The 8242-nt window shown below is 41.5% G+C and overlaps 1 long non-coding RNA gene across 1 annotated transcript; it reads right to left on the bottom strand.

Annotated features, from left to right (window-relative positions):
- Positions 1-431: 431 nt before the first annotated feature.
- LOC103629723 (uncharacterized) lies at positions 432-6094 on the bottom strand. The gene is made up of 7 exons (XR_002262767.3): positions 5667-6094; positions 3903-4847; positions 2748-3620; positions 2570-2672; positions 1765-1938; positions 1626-1677; positions 432-898 (listed from the first exon to the last, which is right to left on the bottom strand). It is a non-coding gene; the product is annotated as an uncharacterized lncRNA (long non-coding RNA).
- Positions 6095-8242: the final 2148 nt, after the last annotated feature.

The following is an 8242-nucleotide window of genomic DNA, read 5'->3' as shown; positions in this document are numbered from 1 at the left end:
TCAACATAATCAAGATAATAGTATCGTATCATAATATTCACATCATGTTCATTAATTATAGTAAAGCAATAGCATAAAGCTAACCATGATAACCCAAAAGGTAAACAAGGATAAGATAAATAGAAAGCTAGTCAATCATTAAGTTTCAATTAAGTAATGCGAGACAGTGAATTATAAATAGATAGGACATAATGGGTCAGAGGACACTTGCCTTCACCAAACATATGCTCAGGGACTTCAACTTTGTATAACTCGAAGAACTTGACCACTTGGTCACCGGAGCTTGATCGTCGATTACTCGAAGCTCGGAAGCGGATCGCAATCTATTCGCGATGCACAACGAATACAAACAGGCACAAACAAACATATATTTATATATAGTTACATGCCCGTGCGTTACGACGAGAGTAAAAAATAGATACAGATCGATAGATATCACTATGATATATAAAATTCAGACAAGTACATAGCTTCTGTTCATAATCGTTTGTGATGGACGTCAAATAACAAAATCCACTATAAAAATGTTGGGTCCATTTCCCTTTCACAAACTATGTCCTAACAAAGTTTCAAGTCACATGCACTGCATGAGAAAAAATAAGTTACCACAGAAAAAGGTGGTATAAGCATTATGCCATTGTAGACCTTATACTCGGACAAGAACAACACAAGAGAAGCAGAACAAAGCTACACGACCAAGATCCAGAAGTAGACAATCCTCGTCGGGCTTCCACCAGAAAGCTGATCACTATACCAAACTTTAATTCTCTATATCATCATTCTCCTCTTCCACTTGATCGACAACACGAGCATCCAACTTAACGCTCGCTGCCCTGACCAGCACCTTTGCACCTTCTTGAATCAAGCCCTGCAGGCTGCAGCTCCCTTTTGCTCAAACCTGCCCACGAAATCATCAGAGCGCTCGCATGGCAGATAATTTCATTAGGTGATTTAATTAGAATATTCTCAAAGCACTTTCTATTCCTTGATTTTCAGATGACCCAACATATGGCCGAAACGGCCACGATATGAACATGTTTGGTTTGTGGCACAAGCTTCTCCAACCACAACCAGCACTGGTTCACATCAGAAATGTATGGTCCGGTTGCATTTTGGATAATATATCACTGTCCAGAACAGCATGTACTGTGACTGGAGGAAGTATTTAACAACCAAATTATATCGACAACAATAAAAATTATACATGTAAACCTTCAACTCAAGCAACTACGATTCAAGTGACACGAAAATGATCTACATAATGAAGATGGAGCATTCCAGATTATCCTGGAGATGGTCTAATTCAGTATAAGCCCAAAGTACAAACTTGCAGAGGCTTGAGCCAAAGTGGAGTGCAGTTTCTTCGGTTACATTTTGATACAATCAATATTCAATTATACAAAAATAGTGAATCCATATAGACTTGAATGATTAATGGCCTACAACTGAGAAAATGTTTAAACTGGTACGATTCTGAATTCAAATAACATAGGTGCTTTTATACATCCACCTAAGTCTAGTACACTATCACAGAACTCCATAAGTAGCACCTTGAATGAACTTAGAACATGCTAAAATGCACAGATATGATTCTCAAATTTCCTAGGCAAAAGTACATTCATTACCTAAAAAGGAATGAAAGTCAAAATATCATTGGCCTTCGTTTGGTAGTGCACCCTGCAAAGGCCAAATCATTTTCGTGAGCAAGAAATATGAGCAGCAGAGTTCAGTTGTGGGCCTATGGCCAGAATAGTTGTTTATTACTTCTGGCCGTCAAGCCACATCTCAGTGGACAACGTTTCCCCGGGGTAGACGTGCAGAAGGAAACGACTGAAGATGCTCTTCACCGCCGTCGGTTCGCCGTTGCAGAAAGATTTTATGACGGTGCGAGCAGCGAATCCTAGGGTGCAGAGGTCGTGCAGGATTGGATGGGTGAACCTGCAAAAGCTCCCGTCAGACAGAATCTCCAGTAAAGAACCATGCATGGAAAGCCGGGTCCAGGCAAAGGAGGGATCTTGCGGCTTTTGTCAGATCATGTAAAAAATAAACAGAACACAAACATTTCACTGGGAGCACCGAAACATGTAAACTAAACAGAACACAAAGTTATGAGAAATTTCACTGGGATTCTAGTTCGTATCAGAATGAAGGAAAAGGACTCAGAACCTAAATTTCACTCTAGCATCATGGCATCAATGAATCCTTCAGTTTTTTTATTGAAAGCTCCAAACGAATCTCACTGTGTCTGGTAAGTGCTAACCATGGACTATCGTAGAACACTGGTTGCCGAGATTCAAGAAATCACTCAGAACCTAAATTTCATGGCATCAAGGAATCCTTCATTTTCGTCTAAAACATCTAAACCAATTTCAGTGCATGTGCATATGATAAGTGCTAGCCGTGAACTACAATGTGCATCACTTGTTTCTTTATTAAAGAAAAGAAAATATAAAAGTTGGAAATTGGTTGCCCCTTTTTATTCAGAGGTAAGGATGTGAGTTAATACAGCGAGTGAGAGTTGGAATCCTGTTATTAATAGTCCATGTAATACTTTTAGGTAATTAGTTACCTGGTTCTGAGATTATCTACATTGCCACAAATGCTTAACTTGGACAAGTGCTAAGAAAGAAGAGGCTGAAAGCTTGAAACAGAGAGGCTTCTCAGTCCAACATCTGCCCCCAAATACTTCCTTGATGTCAAATATGACTATAAATACAATGATAGAATAGCATTCTGTTGAGGCATACCCAGCAAGTTGTGCAATATCTAGGTCTGAATGCAAAGGATTGTAATCCCCAGATAGCCTGTATAACAATGCCTTATTAAAAAAGAGAGAGAAAGAATTAGGCTTTGCATAACAACATTCATGTTTACAAACTGAGAAACTGATTTCGTTTGCGAAAAAAATAGAACTTGTTCTCTTGGGTCTTGGTTAAATAATTCAGAATTTAAAACACTTGAAAGCGGACACTGAATTGTACTATGAATGATGCCAGTAGGAAGGACACATTAATTAATCAAAACGGGCTATAAAAAATTGTGATCACATTGGCACAGTGTGAAACATGAGTTGTGCCTTATTAGCAACAAATACCAGATATTGCAGCGCTGTACAAGCAAATAAAGTAACATGCCTGGGATTGCTTTGTCTAGTCGTCGCATACTGCAGAAGGTGCCGAATTTGGAATAGAAATGCGAGAAACTTGATAAGCAGGATAGGTAGCATATGAGTACGGTCGTGAAGAGTCTGAAAACCCTCCAGCACCACGCAAGTAGATAGTACTCCTGCATTACACCGTCTGTATCATCATTCTTCTCTTCCTTCACCAAACCAGGCGCCTCTTCCACCGTCTCAACTCCACTTTCTTCTACAATTCTCTCCACATTTTCTTTCTCAGCCATATCCTGTCTGACTTTTTCTTTGATCGGCTCTTGCCTATGTTCTGCTAGCTCCTCCGTGTTGTCTCTCTGCTGCTCTTCCTCTTCGTCGTCATCGACCTCCCAGTTCAAGTCCTCCTCCTCCTCCTGCGCAATCACACGCTGCACGAGCTTCACCCTGGCGTCCTCCTTCTGCTTCAGCGTATGGACGTGGTAAAAGTACCTCGACTAGAACACCTCGCCTGTGCGTTGCCACGAGAGTTAAAAATTAGTACAATGCGCGTGCGTTGTGATGGCACACAAATTGTTCGATAAAATGTTAGTGCATAACGATACATAAAAACAAGAAACTATCCTATTATCGATGTTGCTTAACCTATGTGTCGTGATGCTCAAATTTGCACATGGAGGCGAATACAATTACACTTTATCTCCATGATTTCTCTAGTGCAGATATCTACAATGACATGTGCTTGCTTGACCAACGTGAACCGAAAAGAAAAATACATCGAATGGCATATTACCAGGACAACAATTTCACAGGCTTCAGCTGCATACACCTGAAAGACCATACAAAGAAATCAATGCTAATGTGCAGAGGTAATGTTTTACTGAAAACAGATCATGTAAACCACACAAGATAGTTATAAGTTAATCGCTGATTCAGTTCACGCAATAACAAAATGTTACACATTGGTCAAATACAGAAATCAAAAATCAAATGGAGGAAACTCTGAATATGGAGCACCAGTGACCAGATATGCATTGCATCTTGATGGACCAGTTACATTTTTAAGAGTGGTTTGACCGTTACTCCAAGTAACTTGGTAGTAAAAGGCTTTGTCGTCGTTGATGTAAATTATATAATTCGTATTATTCACCACAATACAGGACATGACATTTGCTAATTGCAAGGGTCTACCATCTACTGTCCATAAAGTGATTTTTTCAAAATAAGTTGGCAAAGTACCTAACAATTTCTACTTCAAAATGAGAGAATTACCTTTGCACCAAGTGCAAGAAATTGGCCTAGACAACCAGTTGTATCTACACATGAATATTTCAGAGCAGCCTACAAAATTGACTTGTGTAGCATGTAGTGCGATAGACCTGAACATCCAGAATCATCCTAAGATACCTAAAATTAATGTTAAGGTCATACACCTAAGCACAATAACAGCAAATATTCAGAGCATCAGGTAAGGTAACCTGAACCAGCAACAACTTCTAGATGGCGAGACTTGCCATATAGTACGGAATAGTAAAGGAGTAAAAATAAACAAATAAATTAAACAATAATATGGGGGGCAACGATACAGTAAGATCGTCAAGTACTGGTCTTAGATCATCCACAGAATACAGTAGACTTGCTCATCAGCTTGTTTGATGTGAATCTCATATCAGATTCTTCTAGACATCTTCCATAGCCAAACTTTTGGGCACGGTCAAAACATCTCTGGTTCTTCAAACTGTATACATTAAATATGAATTTTAGCTCTAATATTTAAGAACTATCAATGGAGGAAATTACAAAATATCTTTTTCTACAAAACCATAATGTGGTTCCCTATATCAACAACTGATCATCATTCTACTAACAAAATATAAGTTTAGCATTCCAATTTTTGTACACAAAAAACAGCACGCCTAGAGAACCTAGAAAATATGTGTCACAATAGGAACATCAGATCCTACACGCTGGTAGCATTCTCGAATGATAATATTGTTTCCAAACAAGCAAGGTCACTAAAACATAAGCGACAACCGATAAAAACTAAAGAGTACAGATGATTGGCATCACATCGGGAATGAAATATGCCTAACATATCAACTTGCACAACTCAAAATTGATAATCATATTTCCTTCTGATGATTGAACACACGAGATGGTGATTGAACAATTAGATGGATTTTCCCAAATAATAACACTTGTAATGATGTAAGATTGGATAGGTTATCAGAAGCATGTGGAACAGATCCACTTAACGTATTACTTCAGTCCTTGAAAGAGAAAATAAAAGATAGAGATAGAACAATCAATATATTAAGAAATGGCATATTTAGGAATTATGGCACTTTGACAGCTATGAATAAGGACAAGAAGGAAGTCTGTGAGCAAGCAGTACAAGCTGACTAAAGATATACATTTGCACCAACTCCAATCATGCATTATATATGCACATGATCAAGCAAAATTACTCCCAATCTGGTCTGAGCATCATCAGACAAATGTAGTAGCGAGCTGTAACTAAAACACATGTAAAAGCAAATCACTTCGTCTCCCCCACCTCTCGCCGCCCGCCGCCGCCGACGATCCGCTGGCAGCAGCCCGCGCGCCGCAGATCTTCCGTCCGTGTATCCTTCTTTGTCGCGGTTCAAGTGTCAGGAGTGCCGCCGTGCCCTCGTCGTCGTCGGGGTCGAGTCCTACACGGCGGCGGCGGGCGTGTGGATTTGTGTTGCGGCGGTTGCCCCTCGTCGGCCGGTGGGTTGGTGCGTGTGCGTGAGGCGATCAGCGAGTGGTGGTGGGAGCATAGCGTGGGGGCAAGCCGCGCCGGCGTGTGCGAGCACCGAGCAGGGAGGGGGGGAAGGAAGGTGAGGAGAGACGGGGGAGCGGCGGGATCCGAGTCTCGGGCGGGCTGGGGAGGACGCGCCGATGATGGGGCAGGATCCAGATCTAGGGCGGACGGGGGTGGGAGCGCTGCGGATTTGGCGGTCGGGCGAGGCATAGCTTGCGTGATTGACGGTCGCGGGTGCGGGGGCAGAACCATGGTGCACGGGGTGTGGACGCCTACACTACATGCTTATAGAGTAGTAGAGATTAAATAAGGGAAATACTGACATCTCTTGGTATTTCCATTTTTGGAAAAATACTGAGTAAGATTCACAAACCATGAAGAGAACACATAACTACAGGTGTTTATTACCCATTTTTAGCATGAAAAATTAAAATATAATCATATAAAGCTGAGTGTGCAGTCTATATTTTTTGTGCTCTTCACATCGCTTGTGAGTGATTATATGAAATGAAATATGTGAACAAAAATAAAAATCTCGGTGACGACAATATTTTTTGTTTTAAAGAAGACTTGTTTAACTGAAGGTCCATAAAATGACATTTCAGGTAACATAGACGATGAAGGTACATATAATGACTGTTAGGCCAGGACACAGAAATACTCTGAACCAGAAATCACCAAATGAGAATAAGTGTAAACAACAGTTGTACACACCATAGATAACATATAGATCCATACCTCATCAGGAGCGACAATAATTATATGTGGAGTGAAATTTGCACCAGCAAAGCATGCCACCACATCACCTTCCAACACATGGTGCACGCGGTTAGAAAAAATAACGACAGATTTATAGCAAAACAAACCGACCAAATGAAAGGACTACATGGTGCCTACAAATCGTTTTAGCTTTTGCTATGTATGTAGCTAGGTGTATAAGAAAATTATGTATCTAAAAAAGCTAAAACAACATGTAATTTGGAACATATGGAGGACAATATGCACAATACTGAATCATGAAGGTAGAAATGGAAGAAACATTTAATATGTTTCACACACCTGGTCATGTTGTCTAAAATAGGATGATATAGATACTTCTCAATGCTCGACAGCACATACTTGCATTCTTGGACAATTGCATGGGAATATCAGACGTTTGCTCTTCTTTACTATTGACCTAAAACATGCATTGTATGTAATTATGATCAGGCTAGAACTACTATGCTGAATTGGTGCCTTTACAGGTGAATGAATCACATTTAGCTAAAGACCTGGAGCAAACTTGGGAGGTCCTTGCTGAGCCAATACAGACAGTAAGGCATCTGTTTCCTTCTGTCCATTTCCCCTTGAATTATGTTTCGGTTGCTATCAGGGCATGTATCATGTTACTACTATCACTCTTTGTAGGTGATGCGTATATATGGGATACCTGAACCTTATGAGAAGCTGAAGGAACTGACGAGAGGCCAAGCTGTCACCAAGGACAACATGCAGCAATTCATTAATGGTCTAGACATACCGGAGGAGGTCCGATCGAAGCTTTCGAAGCTAACCCCGCATTCCTACACTGGGCCGGCGGAGGATTTGGCCAGAGACATCATGAAGTGGGTTGATCTTGAATCTGGATTTCAGATCAAGTGAGCTCCCATTTAAAAATGGATGATGCTCTCCATAGTTTTTCTTTTTGACAACGATGGAGAAAATAAATAACAGACGGGAACCATAGGAAACGAGAATCCAATGCGCCGTGGCCTCTGACCTGTCTACCGAGATAATCTACGTGCTGACCATTTATATAATTCTGGCACATGTAAAATGTGCCTCAAGGAATTATGCAAGCTGTATCTTGACTGGAAAATTGTCGAGCTGAAAAAGTTGACTGTTCGATTTCTTATGAGTACTGAGTTGACTGGAATAGGAGCTTTATACGAACTCGGACTGTCTCCGATAAAAATTCGGAGGAAAAAATGTCTGGTAGGAGTGTTTGATGCACAGAGGACGAGATATAAAAGGTATTGCTGAAAAAAAATAATATACTGGAGATAATCTTTAGCTAGCCTCCAATTCGGATTTGACGCCCCGTGGGGGAGCGGGCAAGCGGCGAGGGCCCAACTGTGCCTCGCGCGCGGAGGATGCCACGCGAGGTGTGGTGGCGGCGGAGGGAGAGTGCCGACCAGATCTACAGCGGGGCACGAGGAGCAGAGGGGAACCTAGAGAGGTGGAGGCGCCGTTGGGAGACGCTTGTTGTCGTTCGCCCCGTCCCGCGCAGACGCCGCCGCCGTGGACCAGAACCTGGAGGTGTCGTCGAGAGGGAACCACCATGTCACCCGTGGGAGCGCCTTCGAGTC

The sequence above is a fragment of the Zea mays genome, chromosome 6, assembly GCF_902167145.1.
Source record: "Zea mays cultivar B73 chromosome 6, Zm-B73-REFERENCE-NAM-5.0, whole genome shotgun sequence".
NCBI lineage: Eukaryota > Viridiplantae > Streptophyta > Magnoliopsida > Poales > Poaceae > Zea > Zea mays.
This window is presented reverse-complemented; position numbering and strand designations above follow the sequence as displayed.